This window comes from Alosa pseudoharengus, unplaced genomic scaffold (genome assembly GCF_046254945.1).
Source record: "Alosa pseudoharengus isolate Yale_2024_CS ecotype anadromous, Long Island Sound unplaced genomic scaffold, YU_APseudo_1.1 YU_APseudo_1.1_scf_7, whole genome shotgun sequence".
In the NCBI taxonomy this organism is placed as follows: domain Eukaryota; kingdom Metazoa; phylum Chordata; class Actinopteri; order Clupeiformes; family Clupeidae; genus Alosa; species Alosa pseudoharengus.
The window spans coordinates 29,957,742-29,978,077 of NW_027468859.1; the positions used below are offsets into that span (position 1 = coordinate 29,957,742).

The 20,336-nt window shown below is 45.3% G+C and overlaps 1 pseudogene; it reads left to right on the forward strand.

Annotated features, from left to right (window-relative positions):
• Positions 1-7,190: 7,190 nt before the first annotated feature.
• On the forward strand, positions 7,191-11,829 carry LOC143110481 (actin, cytoplasmic 1-like; annotated as a pseudogene).
• The last annotated feature ends 8,507 nt before the right edge of the window (positions 11,830-20,336 follow it).

Genomic DNA, 20,336 nt, shown 5'->3' on the forward strand with positions numbered 1-20,336 from the left:
CTCCTGTTCCAGCCCGGGCCCTGGACGGTCACGTACTTGGCACAGTTACCAGCATCACAGCCCCCATCTCAATGATGGTGTCAGGACACCACCAAGAGACCATCCGCTTCCACCTGCTCAGCTCTCCAGGCCAACCCCTAATCCTGGGCTACCCTTGGCTCCGTCTCCACAATCCTCACCTCGATTGGGCCTCCGGAACTGTGAAAGAGTGGGGAAATGACTGCCACCTGACCTGTTTGCATGCTGCCTCGCTGCCCCCCAGCTCAGTACCCCCCAGCACTGCCCCCGACATTTCTAATGTCCCTGAATGTTACCATGGCCTCCAAAAGGTGTTCAACAAGGCCAAAGCCACATCTCTGCCCCCACACCGTCCGTACGACTGTGCCATTGATCTCCTCCCTTGGACTGCTCCACCCAAAGGTCACCTCTACTCACTATCTCCTCCTGAAAGAAAAGCTATGGAGGATTACATCAGGGATTACAATCATCCGCCCGTCTTCTTCTCCTGCTGGTGCCGGGTTCTTCTTTGTGGGAAAGAAAGACGGCTCTCTTCACCCCTGCATTGATCATCGAGGTCTGAATGATGTCACAGTGAAGAACCGGTACCCTCTGCCTTTACTCACCTCGGCTTTTGAGTTGCTCCAGGGATCCACAATTTTCACCAAACTGGACCTTAGAAATGCTTACCACCTAGTGCAAGTAAGGGAATGTGACAAGTGGAAAACGGCATTCAACACCCACACCGGCCATTACGAGTACCTGGTAATGCCATTCGACCTCACCAACGCCCCAGCGGTATTCCAGGCTCTGGTGAATGATGTGCTGCGGGACATGCTGAATAAATTTGTCTTTGTGTACCTGGACGAAATCTTGATCTTCTCCAGAACTCTGTCCGAACACACCCGTCATGTCCAGCTGGTTCTTTGACAGCTCCTAGAGAACTCTCTATGTCAAAGCGGAGAAATGCGAGTTCCATGCTCAGATTGTGTCATTCCTGGGATACATCGTACAAGGCAATATTCAGATGGACCCCGCAAAGGTCTCGGCAGTTACCTCCTGGCCAGTTCCGGGGAATAGGAAAAAGTTGCAGCAATTCCTTGGTTTTGCCAATTTCTACAGGAAATGTATCCGGAACTACAGCTCCGTCGCTGCTCCCCTCACAGCTCTGACCAGCATCAAACACCCCTTTTTCTGGACCCCAGCCCGGTTCACCACTGCCCCCATCCTCCAGATGCCAGATGCAGACCGGCAGTTCGTCGTCGAGGTGGATGCCTAATATATGGGAGTCGGGGCCATACTCTCTCAATGGGCAGAGGAGGACAACCAGTTGCACTCCTGTGCATTTTTCTCTCGCCGGCTTTCACCTGCAGAGCGCAATTATGATGTTGGAAACCGTGAGCTGTTGACTGTCAAGCTTGCCCTGGAAGAGTGGCGTCACTGGCTGGAGGGGTCCCCAGACAGTCCCGCTGGGCCTTGTTTTTCACCAGATTCAACTTCACCCTGTCATACCGCCCAGGTTCTCGGAACACCAAGCCGGACGCTCTCTCCCGTCAGTTTCAGAAAGATGACGCCACTTCCCGGGAACCTGCATCAATTCTGCCCGATCCCTGCATCGTAGCTGCCCTGACCTGGGATATTGAGGAAGAAGTTCAAGAGGCCCTCCGTGACCATCCCAGTCCCAGTGCATGCCCAGACGGTCGTCTCTTCGTCCCAGAGAATTTGAGGTCCCGGGTCATACAGTGGGGACACAACTCCCGCCTTGCCTGCCACCCGGGCTCCGGCCGCACCTGCCATCTCCTTGCCCAGCGCTTCCGGTGGTCTTCTTTGAGAAGGGATGTCCGAGAATTCATCCGTGCCTGCCCCACCTGCAATCAGAACAAGTCCTCCACTCGGCCCCCTACTGGTTTACTCCAGCCCTTGCCTGTGCCCACACGACCCTGGTCCCACGTCTCCTTGGACTTTGTAACTGGCCTCCCACCATCAGGTGGAATGACGGCCATTCTCACTGTGGTTGACCGGTTCAGCAAAATGGCACACTTCATTCCCCTCCCTAAACTGCCATCTGCCAGAGAGACTGCCCAGGTTGTTCTTGATCATGTCTTCTGTATACACGGGATGCCCAGGGATGTTGTCTCTGACCGAGGCCCACAATTCACCTCTACATTCTGGAAGGAGTTCTGTCATCTTCTAGGGGCCACAGTGAGTCTCACCTCTGGGTTCCACCGCCAGTCCAATGGTCAGTCCGAGCGGACATACCAGGAGCTGGAGAAGGCACTGCGGTGCATGGTTTCTCGCAAACCCCAGGCTTGGGCGCAACAACTGATGTGGATAGAGTATGCTCACAACTCCCTCACCTGCTCTGCCACTGGTATGTTACCTTTCCAGTGTGTGTATGGCTACCAGCCCCCCCTGTTCCCCAGCCAGGAAGGAGATGTGTCCTGCCCGTCTGCCCTCGCCTATGCCCGCCATTGCCGCCGTGCCTGGTCACAGGCTCGTGCCACGCTACTCAAGTCAGCTGCCAGCTATGCCACTGGGGCTAACCGCCGAAGGTCGCCGGCACCCACCTACCATGTTGGCCAGAAGGTGTGGCTGTCAGCCAAGGATCTACCACTGCGGGTGGAATCGCGTAAGCTGGCACCTCGATTCCTCGGCCCGTTCCCAATCCAGAGGGTCATCAGCCCAACCACAGTCCGGCTCCAGTTGCCAATATCCATGAAGGTGCACCCTACTTTCCATGTTTCGAAAGTCAAGCCAGCGCATGAAAGCCCGCTGGTCCCCGTGGCACCTCCTCCTCCTCCTCGCCTCGTTGACGGTGGGCTGGTGTACACCGTTTGAGGCCTGCTTCGGTCCAGACGTCGAGGTAGGGGCCTCCAGTATCTCGTCGACTGGGAGGGCTATGGACCTGAGGAGAGAACCTGGGTGCCAGCCAGTCGGATTGTGGACCGGACACTCATCGCCAACTTCCACCGTCTGCATCCTGATCAACCTGCAATCCGTAGGGGCCGCCCCAGAGGGGTCCCTAACCGTCCTGCCCGCCCGGCTTCCTGTCCTGTGCCTGACCCTGTCTCGGTACATGTCCTGTCTTCTGTCCACGACCCTCCAGCTCCCTCCGAGGATGAGGATGTTCACTCGGACCGCTCGGAGGAGTTCTAGCCCTCCGCCGGCTCCCCTCTGCCCTCCTGACGTGGTGTTGCTCTTGGGGACTTCTGGGGTTGTCCCTTAGGGGGGGGTTCTGTCATGAGCCCTGCCTGGTAACACATGCTGATTGAATCCCTTTCTGTGCCACTTGGCTGCCTGCTCTCTCTCTACTGTCTGATTACCTCCACCTGTTCTGACATGTAGTCATGTCATCTGCAGCTACATCAACAATCCGCCCGCCATCCACTCCAAACAATGGTTTTCCCAATAATTGATATCGGCACACATTTCAGTCAAAACCTCAGGTGATTTTGAACTGGCCATGTGAATAAATGTTACACATTATGTAAAACACAGGTAGCTCTCCTCATTTTATTCTCTAAGCTCTCAGGGGAAAACGGTCGGAAACTCCATGCATCAAACAAACTCTGTGCGTGCAGGCCACCTATATTAATTAATTAATGGCCGTCAATCAATGGCCAATTGCGCAAAGACGGGCGGAAATCTTATAACCTGACTCTCGCCAGATGAATTTCGTTTCGCCTAGCAAGAGTCAAGTTAGAATTCTTACTCTCCAGTAGCCTAAACCACTTCAGCGAACGTTCAAATAACCCCCAGAGTTCAGTGTCCATCATGGTGTTCAAACTGGATGTGGGATATATTCAAGTTGCTTATATTGCATTTTAGAGGACAATAATAAAGCCATGTGCAACGCATTTTGGCTTGCCAGCAGGTTGGATAAACTCAATTTACTACACAATAATGTAGGCTAGGAATATATCTTTTATATGTCATGCGTGCAGTTGTTGAATTGCACATAACATGTCTGCATATTTATTTAGTCTTCTTTCTCTCGACTCTAGGCTAGCGCATGCATTATCATGGCCCTATAATTGTGCAAAGACAGGCGGGATATCCGACGCTCCTTTTACAGTAAACCACTTCACAACGAACGTTCAAATAACCCCCAGTGTTCAGTGTCCATCAGTCCCAACATTTAGAAACATAATCGAAAAGTCCAAGCGTGAATTGGGTGTGTTTTGATTTTGAGAGACTGGAGAAGGGCCGTATGTCTCACAGCAACTGCGATAACCTTGTTTCTTGAAGGCTATCCTAACCTCCAAATATCCACATCTAATGAGGGTCGGCGACTATCCAATACCCAATACTATTTGCAATACCCTTGATATACATATTGTTGGAAAGTTTAGTTTATGGCCGTTCATGTGAGTACAATAACTTAATTTTGTAAATTTTACCAAAACGACTGGTTTGGCCTTGTAGGGTCACATTTTATTTGTTGTCTTATCTTTTTTTATTCAAAACAATTCGTAGGTATCCATACTCAAGTCTAATTACCACCAGACACAAATAATCATCACCTAGGTTAAATCCTCTCTCTCTCTCCAAAATCTCTTCCTCTGAGATGCAGGTGCTATAGACTATAATTTAGGCTACCCGACATTTCAAATGTGACTCTCTAATCAACTTTTTTAGCTCTTAAACACGAAAAATACACTGTTCAATGGAGCTGCTGTGTGTGAGGCGCACTCTTGGACTCCTTGAAACGCGACTAACCTTTCGGTTGAAGTTATTTTGCGTAGGCTATTATAGAATCCAATCCTGTTGCCCCTGTTATTTATCAATGTAGCCTTTTATTGTTTTTTGCCATGAATCATCTGAGCTGTGATGAAATCGTGTGTTGTTTAAAGTTGGGATTACTGTAGGCCTAGGCTATACTGCCCATATTGGAATAAAAAAATAAAGGCCCACCCTAGGCCTACTTCGCAATAGTCCACTCCGTTGAAAAATCCTGGCTACGCCACTCGTGTCGGAATGGCAGGATGTTTTAAAAAAAAAAGGTCAAGTGTCGCTACTCCGACAATGCCGCCACTTCGACAATTAGATGCCAATGTCTAAGTAGCGGCATGTCGGAATAGCTGCATGTAACCGCCTGTACACTGTCCCCTGTGTAGTAATGGAGCCGTTGGTAGCAGAGGCAAAGCCATCATGTAGATCTTGCACCATCCTGACTATGTTTTTCTGCTGCTGTATGATTATCTCTTGCTTTACCAGCATGTCATGCAGCAAAGCTGTAAAGCATTTTCAACAAGAAAGCAGAAAATGAGTGTATCTATATATCTATCTATCTGCTGGTACCTGGAAGTAATGCCTGTTCCCAGTCCTTTTGGGAAGTTTGGCAACATTTCAAAGTGACTAACTGTGTGTGTGTGTGTTTAGGGTGTGATGGTCAGTATGGGACAATTTCAATTGAATTGTGCTTATAGAGCGGCAAAAACATTACACATGTACAGTATCATGGCGCTTTACAGAGTGACAATCAGAGAAAGAAAAGAAGGCCCATGGCTAACAGGGGCGAGGAAAAACTCCCTAGAATTGGAGATACATAAAGGAAGAAACCTCGAGCAGATCCACGACTCAAGGGCCTGACCCATCTGCCTAGGGTCAAATACAGGACAGTATGGTCTGTATACATGACAAATGCATATGATAGTCAGGTGTAGAGAATAGGACATGGTGTTTAAAGCCACCTGAGGTGAAAGTTACAAGAGGTGGGCATATCCGGTATGATAATGCATTAATCCTAATTTAGTGTCAGAAAGTTCAAATAGTCCAGCGTTGGAATTGTCCAGGGGAAAAGGAGTTGTCAAAGGGCATGTGGTGGGTCGGCAATAGGGGCCAGTCAAGGATGGGACTTCAGGTGAGATGGGTGAGAAGAGGGCCAAGCACACGGATGGCTGATGACTGGTGATGATATACCTCACAAGTGAGGTAAGGGGGAAGAAAGAGAGATGTAGAGTGGGTTAGTATTACTGAGGAGGCTGCGGCCCTTCAATGTCTGCAGTAAGCTCCTCAGGATGTTCTACCAGTCTGTTGTTGCCAGCGTCCTCTTCTTTGCTGTGGTATGCTGGGGAGGAAGCACAAAGAAGAAGGATGCTGGGCAACTAGACAAGCTAGTAAGGAAAGCTGGCTCTGTCGTGGGAGCCGAACTGGAGTGCATCACTTCAATATCAGATAAAAGGACCCTGAGCAACCTGATCAACATCTTGGACAATGAATGCCATCCACTCCACAGCACTATAAGCAAAAGAGCTTGATCAGCTGGAGACTTCGCCTACTGCCATGCACAACTGAAAGGCTGAGGAAGTAATTTGTCCCCAGGGCCATTGAACTGTTCAATGCTTCAATTAAGGGAAGAGGAGAGATAGACTTCTCTGCATAGTCTGTCTGCCTCTCCACCCTCTCCATGTTTGAGTACTGACTGCCCACTACTGTTTTACTACTGTCCACAGCCTAATGTTGTATTACTGTTATACTGCTACACTGTTTTTCATGCTATATTAGCGCACATGACCAATGGCTTCTGTTACAATACTGAATGGTTGTAACCCTATTACCTCAACCTATTCTTGCACTGACATAGTTTTTATATTACCTTTTCTACATTATACATTACTCTCTTATTTGTCCATATTATTTATGCTAGTCTCTAGACCTTATTCTTGCACTGTTGGACTACTTTTTACACCTTCACCATGACACTCACTCTCTTGAGCACCTTACCATGCACACAGAACTACAGGCCAGTCCTGGCCCTGTCACTGCAAGAGTCTCATGCTTGATCATCCTCAAGCACACTGTGGATTGTTTTTATATAGTATATTTAGTATATAGTTTTGTTAGTTTTTCTTATCTTCTACTGTCTCTATTGTACAGTGGAGTTTTGTTATATGTATATACTTATATTTACCCTTTCTGCTGTAAGTGCATGTTGTGTATGATGTCTGTATGCTACTGAGACCTTGAATTTCCCCTTGGGGATCAATAAAGTATCTCTTTATCTACCTTAATGTCAATAAGTAATCACTGGTACTATATATTGTTACAGTATACCATAGTGAGAATAGGCAAGAGAGAGAGAAGAGGAGTGGGGGTTGTTGTACAGAAGACAGCAGGGACAGAAGGATTCATATGTGGGAAATGAGGCTCAGAGCAAAAGGGGGGGAATCCTCACACTAAAGTGTATTGTCACCAACTGGGACGACATGGAGAAGATCTGGCATCACACCTTCTGCAATGAGCTGCGTTTTACCGCGAAGGGCACCCCACCCTGCTCACAGAGGCCCCCCAGAACCCCAAGTCCAACAGGGAAAAGATGACCCAGGTACGCACACACACACACACACAGTAACACCACAGAACACACAGAAATGCACATCATAGACAGCCGTGGATAGCCCTTATTGATGGATGTGGATAGCCCATGTTTGGCCCACGCCCATTCTTTTCATCCTGTCTCTACTCTGCTGCTCTCACCTCAGAACTCTCCTCCTCTGCTGTTGCTGCTGTCTCACTTCAGACTCATGTTGGCTCCTCAGGCCTCTTGCCCTCTGTCCTGCTCCTCTTCCTGAAGTCCTCAGGTTCTGTCTGTCTCTGTGTGTGTGTTCAGTGTCTCTGCTGCGTTTCCAATGCTCCCGTGTGGAGCTGGTGTGATGAGTCAGTAGGGCTCTGTCAGATTCAGCACTCACTCTGACACACTGGACTAACCAATATCATACCTTTAGCTGTGTTGGACTAACTGATTTAATAACTGTAAAAGGAACGTGCTAATCGGCCTAGCCTTGTACACAGATGGCTGATGACTTGGAGATTTAAATTTCCCCGACTCATGTTGCCATGTTAGTTTTTCTCGATTGCTTTGATGCACTTAATGAAACTGGGATCCACTTGATCTTGATCTTCACCTTCTTAGCACAGCAGAAGTCATCTCTTGCCAATTATTTAACACATTTTCATTGTTTTAACTCATGTTTCACATCCTTTTTCAAAACATTTAACACAGTTCTCATACAAAGACTCCAAACTCCATTGGGTTAACTGTGTGTAACAAATGGAAAACATTAATCCACAGCTAATAGAATTGCTTGCAAACTTATGAACTTGTAATGTCAATGTGTGAATCTCCTTTGCACAATTCTTCAATCAGCAATCATTCATTTGTCTTTCCATAGTTCTTCTGATACTGAAAAAAATTAGAAGAAATGGCACAGACAGCAAAAATGAAGGCTGAAACTCCTCATTTTGAGAACGGTGTTTTGCATTTTGTTGGGCAGTGTCAGTGTGTAATGATTGATTGAAAGTGAACAGTCATTTGACTACAAGTTGTGTCTTGTTCTGCTTTTGCTGTGTGTTTTAAATGTTTTGAGAGTGTTAGAGTCTTTTCAACTCTATCAACACCCGTAAGGCAACAGGTCCAGACAACATCCCTGGTCGTGCGCTGAAGGACTGCGCAGGGGAGCTTAAGGATGTCTTCACAGACATCTTTAACACTTCCCTGAAGCAAGCCATCGTCCCATCTTGTTTCAAAGCTGCCACCATCATACCTGTGCCGAAGAAAACTGCTCCATCCTGCTTCAATGACTACCGCCCTGTGGCACTGACACCCATCATCATGAAGTGCTTTGAGCGGCTTGTCATGTCACATATCAAATCCATTCTCCCCCCCACCCTGGACCCCTTCCAGTTTGCATACCGAGCCAAACGGTCTACAGAGGATGCAATCTGCTCTGCCCTCCACCCAGCCCTCACCCACCTGGAAAAAAGAGACTCATATGTGAGATTGCTGTTTATAGACTTCAGTTCTGCATTCAACACCATAATACCACAAGAACTCATCTGCAAACTTGACAAACTGGGACTCAGTACCTACCTCTGCAACTGGCTACTGGACTTCCTCTGTCAGAGGCCTCAAGTAGTACGTGTTGGCAACAATACCTCAAGCAGCATCACACTGAGCACAGGGGCCCCCCAAGGCTGCGTGCTCAGTCCGCTGCTCTTCACCCTGCTGACGCATGACTGCACTGCAACCTACAGCAACAATCACATAGTGAAATTTGCTGACGACACAACTCTGGTGGGTCTCATCACCAAGGGCGACGAGACTCAATACAGGTTGGAGGTCGACCATCTGACCACGTGGTGCAGGGACAACAACCTCCTGCTGAACGTCAGCAAGACCAAAGAGATTGTTGTTGACTTCCGGAGAGGTCACACCCAACACCTGCCACTGACCATCGACGGTGCTGTGGTGGAGAGAGCGAGCAGCACCAAATTCCTGGGGGTGCACATCAGTGAAGACCTCTCCTGGACCACCAACACAGCATCACTGGCGAAGAGAGCTCAGCACCGCCTGTACTTCCTGCGGAAACTCAGGCGAGCAAGTGCTCCACCAGCCATCATGACCACATTCTACCGAGGCACCATTGAGAGCATCCTCTCCAGCTGTATCGCTGTGTGGGGCGGAAGCTGCACTGAATACAACAGGAAAGCCCTGCAGCGCATAGTGAACACAGCTGGAAGGATTATTGGTGCTTCACTCCCCTCCCTGAAGGACATTTACACCACCCACCTCACCCGCAAGGCGACCAAAATTGTGAGTGATGCAAGTCACCCCGCTCACAATCTGTTTGATCTACTGCCCTCTGGGAAGAGGTACAGAAGCCTGCGCTCCCGCACTACCAGACTCACCAACAGCTTCATACACCAAGCTGTTAGGATTCTGAACTCTCTCCCTCCTCTCCCCCCTCCACCCTCAGCTACATAACAACCTGGACATTGGACCCACAATGGCCGCCTGCACCACTCCACTTGCACACTTGTACACTTTGCAACTTGTTGTTGTTGTCCTGAAAACACAACACTTCTGCTGCTCTTACATAACTTGCACCACTATGCCACTTTATTTCTTACTTAGGTCAAACAGAACTACCTCAGCCTCTTATTGGCCTGACTTTGCACTAGTATTTTATTTTATTGACTGTCTATGCACAATTTCAACCATTTTTTGCTGCTCTTATTTTTTCATTATATGTGCCCTCTTATTTACTTATTTACTTACTTTTTGTTTACTTGAATGTTATGTTTGTCTGTGGACTTAAAATTGGTAAAATATGTCTTGTCTCCACCGTGGGATAGTGAGAAACGTAATTTCGATCTCTTTGTATGTCTGGAACATGTGAAGAAATTGACAATAAAGCTGACTTTGACTTTGACTTTGCAGGCAAAATTTGTAATTTTGACCATGAGTGCCACTGTTTCGCGCTGTATGTTAAATGTGGAGTTTGAATTGACTACTGCATCAAAGCAATCAAGAAAAACTGTAAACCACTGAGGGAACGCACGCCTTCCCCTGCTCCTCTTTCTGGCTGTTGTGTTCAGACCTCAAATCTTGCTGGTGATTTGTGCTAATGTGCGTATCTGCTCTTCTCCTCCACAGATCATGTTTGAGACCTTCAACACTCCCGCCATGTATGTGGCCATCCATGGCCGCATTTCCCAAAACCATAGTTGCTCACTAAGTCAGCAACTTTGTTGGTTGCAATGCAATTTCCCATTGCCAACCAACTAAGTTGCTAACAGGTTAGCAACTATGGTCTTGGGAAACGCACCCCAGGTCGTGTTGTCCCTCCACGCCTCCAGTCGTAACCTCTGGTATTGTGATGGACTCCGGTGATGGTGTCACTCACACTGTGCCAATCTACGAGGGTTATGCCCTGCCCCACGCCATCCTGCGCCTGGACTTGGCTGGCCGCGACCTGACTGACTACCTGATGAAGATCCCGACCGAGTGAGGCTACAGTTTCACACCACGGCTGAGAGGGAAATCGTGCGTGACATCAAGGAGAAGCTGTGCTACGTGGCGCTGGACTTTGAGCAGGAGATGGGCACCGCCGCCTGCTCCTCACCTCTGGAGAAGAGCCACGAGCTGCCCGACGGACAGGTCATCACCATCGGCAACGAGAGGTTCCGCTGCCCTGAGGCCCTCTTCCAGCCCTCTTTCCTGGGTGAGTGCCACTCACACACTCTTAAAGGGACACCAGGCAAGCCTGATGCTTTTTATCTACAAAGCTCCCCCTAGCGTCTGTACGTGTTAATACATGTGCGAGCCCTCGCTCGGTCTAAAGCTCTTTTCCTTTTCTTTGCATCTTCCGTCAAGGGTTTTCACTGCTTCTTCGCCGGCTCTGATATTATACACACGTTTTCAACAATCGCTAGCGTTTTGTTAGCCTGCCTCTGTGCTGGGGATGCAGGATGTAAACTGATCCTGCATCTCGCAATGTCCGAGACTTTGTGAGACTAAAGGTCGGCGGGTCGGATACACCGAACTTGCAATCGGGATACACTCCCTACTGTAAGTACTTCGGTAGTTGACTCTACCAAGCCCCTTTAGGTAACGCTCACTCTCTCCCCTCTTCCAGGTTTGGAATCCTGTGGCATCAACGAGACCACCTCCAACTCCATCATGAAGTGTGACGTCGACATCCGTAAGGACCTGTATGCCAACACTGTGCTGTCCGGCGGTACCACCATGAACCCAGGCATTGCTGACCGTATGCAGAAGGAGATCACATCCCTGGCACCCTCTGCCATGAAGATCAAGGTGAGTCGAGTCTCTGTCTCTCTCTGAAGATGAAGGCAGGCCCCAGTTTTGAGTGCTGTTCTTACCTGCATTTGTCTTTGTTTCAGATAATCGCGACCCCTGAGCGCAAGTATTCTGTCTGGATCGGAGGCTCCATCCTGGCCTCACTCTCCGCCTTCCAGCAGATGTGGATCAGCAAGCAGGAGTGCGACGAGTCCGGCCCCTCCATTGTGCACAGCAAATGCTTCTAAACACACAGATGTGTTTGGCATGACCTCAACGGCTTCAGGACTCCTCCACCACTTCCACCTTGCCACCTGTTTGGTGTTTTTTTTTTTTTTTTTTTTTTTTTTGCTTCTGTGAGTTATGTGTTTTTGTACTTGCAGTCCTCTAAGTCCTCTGAGTTGAGTTCCTGTGGGGCTACTGTGGGTTTGGTCAATCTGACGCTGATGCAGCGTGCTCCTCTAGTGAGGGGTAACTCTGCCAGCTGTTGGATGAGGTGTGTGTGGCCTGTTGTGTTCTGAGGTGTGTTCTGTCTGGGGAATTTCTGTACACTGAAAACTCAATAAAAACATGGTCATGGTCCGTACTCTAATGTGTCTACCTGCTCTTTGGGTGTGTGTGTTCATGTATGTGTCTGTAATTCAGGGTAGATGCCGAAACGGACTTAATTAGTAAAATTATGTCTTGTCTCCACCGTGGGATAGTGAGAAACGTAATTTTGATCTTTTTGTATGTCTTGGTATGTGAAGAAATTGACAATAAAGCAGACTTTGACATCAACCGTGTCAACCACCGTCTGGCCATCTACAAGAGAGCAGCCACACTGATATTCTGGTGTCCCGAGCCCCATGATCCTGGTCAAGGCTGGGAAAAGACTGAAGAGGGTACCCTGGAACCAGTGTGGTCTTGTGGACCTATCCTCCCCACTTCACTCACTGACTTGCTGGAGGAAACAGTCGAGGAGATGGATGGAGATGGTGAAGAAGACAAGGAGCAAGAGATTGATTATGAAGACCTGCTGTATATGATGTATAGACATCATTGCCCTTGACCTTTTGACCTTTGATTAGAATAACTCTTTTCTATTTCAGTTTATTCTAATGGGAATTTGGTATACCCTATATACACATATTTGACTATATGAGTGGTTTTCTGTTTTGTTTCAATAAATATAATACCAATATAACGGTTTGAATAGTAACTCCTTACTATGGGAGATGTTCATTTGGACCAACATGTGACAATATTTCAAGTAGGGATCATCAATATTTGCTTATTAGACATCTTAAAGACTGTAAAAATACAAAACTTAGAAAACATATAGGGGAGGAGTTCCAGTGATCCAATGTCACCGATTTTTTACATTTTTTGGTGTTTATTTGAGTTTTAATACCACCATACATCATCTAATCATGACAATCCTCATATCTATCAATTCCTCATGGAAAGACAAAGAGAAATTGGGGTGGATTGTGTCTGTAAGATGTATTGTTCAGATTCTATGTAGATTTAAAGTTTTCATTATTTACAGCCGAAGATGATACAAAAAAAACACATATGGGACAATAATTTGCATGGGGAACATCAAAATTCCTTAAGATACCTTAAGGATTACAAAAAACTAGGTTTAAAAAATATACCTTTCGGGTGCAGGTGAACCCCACCCTACTACAAGTGTGTAACAGGTACACCTGGTAATTTTTTCAGAATTTCTTGAGACCTACATGTAAGTGCGTGGGCTCTGGTTGAATTGACGTGGAATGACCCATCAGTACCGGCACCCACACCAGCATCAACACCTAGGGTTGCCAACTTCCTCAACCCCAAATGAGGGACACTTCACTTCAAATGCGGGACACCCCCCCCCCCCCCCAAAAAAAAAAAAAAACAACTAATTTAAAATGGTGTACTGTCACTTTAAGAGCATTGTCTACTCTACACAGTATTAATAATATTTTGCCAGCTCCATTCAAATATAGCCTATGGTCATTCCACAAACTAACATTGTTTGTGCCACATTTAGGCCTATAGCACAATTATAAGTATATTAAGTTGGTGTAAACAACCTTCATTCCTGTGGAAATAGAAGCATGTAATGATGCTAGCTAGATATCAAGTCAAGTCAAGTCGGTATTTATTGTCAATTTCTTTACATGCACATGCAGCATCAGACTGGTCATACAAAGAATTGAAATTTTGTTTCTTACTTTCCCATGCAGAGATATTTTCTATTTGCAATTAAAAGTGAATTATGAACCTGGTAGCCACCTAGCTATCTAAGTGGAAAGTATTTCAATTGGCATAGTTATCATGTGCTTCATGTAAATGCTTAGTTTAAGGGAAACGGATTATTGAAGACTTCAAGACTCACCAATTCCATTACACAAAGGCAATTGACCACTCTTCATATTCTATCAGTCCAAATCACAGTGCGTGCAGCCTATGTCAAAGTGCCGTCACATTGTAAATGGTCAGTAGCATAGTGTGAACCGGATAATTCCGCAATCTCCTCGCGTTGTTTTTGTTGTTCTCATGATTTCCTTTTAAAAGTTTCTTATATTAAAAAGGTGAAATCAATTACCAATGATCACAAGCCAGCTGGAAACTTCCACCCTCTCTCCCTCTCGTTCCCAATTAAAACGAGTAGCATAACGTTCAAGTTAGATCTGCTGCATAATAGAGAGACTGAGAGGACCCAAAAAGTATCATCCTTATGTAAGATGCTGTTGCTGCATTTTGACATTGATGAGAGTGTAGTACCAAGTCCAGCTATTCTATCCTCAGCAGAACAGTTTGTCTGCAAACTGTATGATCCAAAAAGAACCAGCACTTCAATCCATGATGTTCGCTGTGCCCTGTTTTGGAAAGTGAAAGCCAATTTGGATACTTTACCACCAACTCAGGATGCCTTGTCTCTGCACCTCATGAGGGCCCACTATCAAACAAAGGTTTGGAAACAGTCACTAGCGACCCATCCACATTTGCCCTCACCAACCAGTTGTGGTTGGCACATGAAGGATGGAATGCTTGTCCCCCAGCTTTTAACCAAAGAACCTGTACAGGCCAGGTGCTTGGAGCTGACGATATGTGGATGCAAGGAAAGTGGAAGTCAGTGCAGTACCAGGCAGTGTCGATGTCGAAAAAGTGGAATATTTTGTAGTGGAGCATGTGGATGTGCCTGTGCAGCTTGGTGCAAGAATACTCAGGTACACCATTATTATTGAGTTTTGCCACATTATAGCAACTATATTGTTTCAGATTATTTGGCATGATATTGTTTTTCCTGTTTTGTAGATTAGATTTATATTATGCCCTTGGATGCATGCATGCATGTTTTGTATTAGGAAGGTATTAAACTCTTCTTTTGTGTCCCTGATGATTAGGACTCAGACTGAGCACATGGACATGGTCCCTGGGTGCCTTCTGTTGGCTGCCTACCTTAGTGTCACTGCTTGGATGGGGAAAAACATACCTTTGCCCGACTATTATATAATTATTACAACTAACTAGTTAGTTACCCCTAACCCTAAAGAAGTGAGAGAGCAGTTATGCTAGGATGGAATTAATAACTATAGTGATATGTTAATTAAATATAATTTGTGTTACAACCTGGTACATTAATGAAGACAAATAGCACCATAGACCACCATTTACAGTTCTACATTTTCGCCTTGACATTAAAGAATTATAACTTGTGCAGTATTGCACTGTCTCTCCCTACAAGCTTTAAACTTGGCTTGACTCATTCCCATAGATAGGGGTACTGATTGATAGAGGTTCTGGGATACTATGTTATGTTTCCAAGCTGATATTCACTTTGAAAACTGGTTCTCTTTAGGTGAAGATTGTTTTTTTCATGTTCTAGTTCTGTTGTCTCTTACACTATACAATACATGTTCATTCTGACACTTCAGCAGACCTCCCATAAGTGTTGGCTTTCATTTGATACAATTTCTATGTATATGGTCCGTGTGGTTGTGAGCAGAGATATTCAACATTTATTGTTGGCATGTCGGGTTGAGGAGGAAACCAACAAATTGGCCTGAAATTGCTTAAAGTCATACACACACACACACAAAAACAGCTTGACAACCACCCTAATGATCATGCTTGCACATAAGTGGGATTATATTGCACATTTGCCCAAAATTACAGTAGGTAACATGGAAAAAAATGAAAGCACTTTGGGGAAAAAATCTGCTTTTACCAGTTTTAAGAATATAGTGTTAAAATGGACAAAAAAAAAATTCTAAGCTGACAACCTGGCTAGTACACATGTTTAGGCGTTAAATATTAATACTGGATAGGTTGTATGCTTGTACCAAAAAGTGTCCGACAAAGTTTTAATATCAGTTTTGGCCCCCTGACTAGTTGTCTGGCTCAGAGTTTATTTGTGACAAAAAAGTCATATGCCAGCCAAAATACATATCATCCCATCTCCCCACCCCAAGTGTCCCACATGAACGAGCTTAGAGTAACAGTGCTAAGACTGGATGCTTTCAAGGTGCACCTTGTTCTCTTTCTCCCCTCCAGTTACCCTCCATCCTCTCAGAGTTCCCAGCCTCTGTCTCCAGCCAGTCCAGGACTGCTGTCCCTCCTCCCTCTCTGGGTCATCCGTTGGAGGAATGTCGCTGTCTTCTGCCTCCGTCACTTTTCCCTTGGCTGCTGGTGGAAGCTTGCTCTCCTCTCCTTCCCTGCTCTCAGTGGCAGTCGATGACCTCTTCAGAAGGTTCCCCAGCCACTGACCCCATCCAGTCTGGAGAGTCTGCTCTTGTGCTTCGGCAGAGGGAGGTGTACTCTCCTCCTCCTCAGTGCTTGCAGGTGCTCTCCTCAGTAGGCTCCTGAGCCACTGCCCCCATCCCATCCTCTCCTCCTTGACCTCCTCTGCCTTTGCCCATGGCCACAGATACCAGATCCGCTTCAGACACAGATACCAGTTCTGCAGAAAGCCTGGCCAGCCAGTAGAGCAGGTTGGGACGCTGGCATACTTAGCAGCCAGCTGGGCTCTGACCACCTTAATCTGGTTCTGAACGTCTTTGGTCAATTTGTGGTTGGCCCCCAGATCAGACCTGTATGCTTGAACGTTGCAAACATAGAACTAGATCACCTCTACAGAAGTAATGCACAAGCAGATGGTTCAGTTTCATAATGTCAAGCATAACTATGTGTAATAATCTGTCAAATATGATTTTAGGCATTACTGACTATTTTAGTCATCTGCATATTACAGAAACTTCCTAACTCGCAAATCCTATTTTATCGGTCTGGTAACCATGGTAACTATGTTTAGGCTCTGATTTAAGACTCCAGAGTTCCTGGAGTCAGTGTTCTTATCCTAACTTCAGATAGGAAAGGTGTATTACAGAAATGTGTTAAGTCACCAAAATCCTAAATAAACCTCCTAACATTTGGATGACCCATAAACTTCCTAAGTGTCAGGTAGATGATTGCTGAATGTGACAAAAAATGTTCTGAGCTTAAAATTGTGTATAATCACTGACTCCATCTTTAAGATAGGAAGTTTCTGTAATACAGCCCCTGTTACTGTATATTTTGGAAAGGGTGGGTCTTGTGAGTGCAGACCAACAGAGGATTGTTATAATTGCTGAATAATTTGAAATGCTCTTTTACTCTGTTCTATCTTCTCCAGAATACGCAAAGCCTCTTTCTGCATTATGCTCACAATAGGAAGAGGAATCTGTGAATACAAAAAAAAGCATTAATAAAAAGTATAGATTATTCATCATTAAATACAACCAAGTGAGCTGAGGAGGCCACTAGGTGGAGCTAAAAAGCAGGAAACCGCAGAGCCGTATACAGGGTTCCCACAACTAAAGATTACATTCAAGGACCTTTCAAGGACTTTCCAGGCCCAATATCCTCAAATTCAAGGACCTAATGTGTCGATAAATTTCAAGCATGGACATGGTTAAATCATGTTACCTCAACAGACCACTTGTCGCAGTTTTCTTTTATTATGACCGCCGCGCAGCTTTTTTCGCATGCCCAAATTTCCGTCAATGAGTCCCGGGACACTGAAAGACCGGGGTACACGAAACTTGGTGGGCATGTAACCCCACATGGATAGCATGGAACCATCGTTTTTCGTTTTGATCTGTAGCCCCCCCCCCGCTGGACTGGACCCCCCGAAAGGAGGGTAGGGCAGACACAGTTTTCTGTGAATATCTCGAAAACCGTAGGGTTTAGGAGGACCTTTTTTTTTTGTATGTTGATCTCAAGGGGCCATGTCAACCCATTCCATAACCACTCATTTCATGTATAGCGCCACCTAGTTAAACACAAAAAAGTAAAAATGAGGTGTTGTAATTGAAGGTATCTGTGACCTAACATAGTCAAAACTGCACGAAATTGGAAGTGTAGGATCATTATGACACCCTCTGTATGCACGCCAAATTTTGTGGAATTCCGTTCATGGGGGGCCACACAATAAATTAATTTATGTTACTATACACCAACTGGCCTGTAGGTGGCCGGAGACAGTTTTCTGTGAATATCTCGAGAACCGTACACATGTGCACAAACAGATAAACACACACACACACATACATACATTCACAGTAATCATACGTATGACACATACTCACACAGTAGACATATGTACGGGCACATACGCAGGCACACACACAAGCATGCAAACACACACACACACACACCCACACACACACACACACACACACTCACACACACACACACCCACACACATAACACATAACATAAACATAACACAAACAATCAAGAATTTCTCAGAATTATGAACAGGCAAGATGGAGGTGGGGTTGTATAAAATTCATTTTACATGTGAAATCTATGAACTAATCATGTTTTGGTACTTGTTGTCTAGCAGATACCAGTGAGAATTGAGTGTGGATAATGCAATTTAGTGAGACAGTTAAAATCATATAGGCCTTTCAGCGTGATTTCTTTTTATGGAAAAAATGTGCTGGACTGGGCGGCGGTCATATTTTGTACCGCTCTGCGGTACATCTAGTTTTTGGTCATATGACAGATGGTAGGCCTATTCTATTTTTCATGTTTGTATTTTGCATAAAACTGAGCTGAAATAAACTTTTTCTAAACAAATTAAACTTGTTACCATGAACCTGTTGATTTATTCATCAATATGTTAAATTAAATATTTGGGCAACACTACACGCGGGAAACATGCAGAAATCACGCTGGCCGTGTAGTTCTAACCAACGTAAATCAGGCATACGCATAGGACATCGACAGAAGTGGTGGCGAAATAATGGAAACATGTTAATAAGTGAACGGAATTGTATGGATTTTTTTCCTCAAAAAGAAATTCAAGGACCTCCATTTATTTATGTTTGTTTTCAAAAACTTTTAAGAGCCTTGAATTTTTTTTTTCAGATTCACAAACTTTCAAGGATTTCAAGGACCCGTGGGAATATAGATACAGCTTTGGTAAACCGCAGGAGATCTTACACTTGTTTTGATGTCTTCCTCTCGACTGCTGATCAGGTTTTTGTGGGCTTCATCATGACTGTAGAGGCCTATATGGTAGCCTCGTAGGTGAGACCACCTCCACTTGCTGATTAACTTGGTGGTATCCCAAATGGACAGTTTACGACCAACAGGATGGACTGTAGCCAAATCAGACACACAAGAGACACATACTCAGCATGCAGTATCTAAACAGGCTCATACTGTATGCGCCAAAATGACGAGTGCATGACAAGGTTGGTTTGGTTACTATTTGTGTTGTTTAACCAAAAATGTATATTGTTTTCTGTGTGTGTTCTTCTAATAGAGGGGCTCGATTAGAGGGGCACCATTAGAACTCTAGTGTGAGAAAAGTAAGCAACTCACAAAATTCTCCGTCAGACTCTGGGGCTGCCACCACCTGCAGGGCAACATCACATATCATTTCTCTGCAGTGCCATTCTAATCAAAAAGCCAGATCCTAATGTCAGATCTCAACATTTAACCAAGAACAGTATAATATGTCATCTAGAACTTCCAAATTCACTTGACCCAAACCAAGTGAAGTCCATAACTTTTAAAAATTCTTTGGACCATGTCAGCTTATCTTAGGACAAATCTGAACAAATGTCAGGCCTGAATATTTATTCAAGAGTACATTTAGTCTTTGGATTACTAATACATTACATACATTGATTAAAAGAGCTGGCTCTGTAATTGGAAGTACACTTGAACCCCTACAGTTAGTTGTTGAGAAAAGGATGTTGCAAAAGCTCCTTAACATTATGGACAACACCTCACATCCACTGAACGAACTACTGTACTGGGCAAACAACAGAGTGTTTTCAGCTGGAGATTGCTCCAACTTCGCTGTAACAAGGACCGTTATAAATCATTCCTGCCCACTGCCATAACTATTTACAACAACTCCCCTTTGTGCCGTGAGAGAAAAATCTTATGCTGAGAGACAATGTAGTTTACAACCTATTTAACAGAGACTATATCCAATTGGATTTATTTTTTTAACTTGTATGTATGTATATGTGTGTTATATGTTTATATTATTAATTGCTGCTGTAACACAATCATTTCCTTCTGGTAATGAATAAAGTAATCTATCTATCTATACATTAAGAGGTTATAGGTATCTATCTACAGTATCTATACATTAAGCAGGTTATAGGTATATCAGAGTATATCTGTAAGCATGAAGACAGTACCTCATTCTCCTTTTTACCCTTCTTATTAGCCTTCCCTGGCAGGCCTCCCTCTATCTCTATATCCAACACGC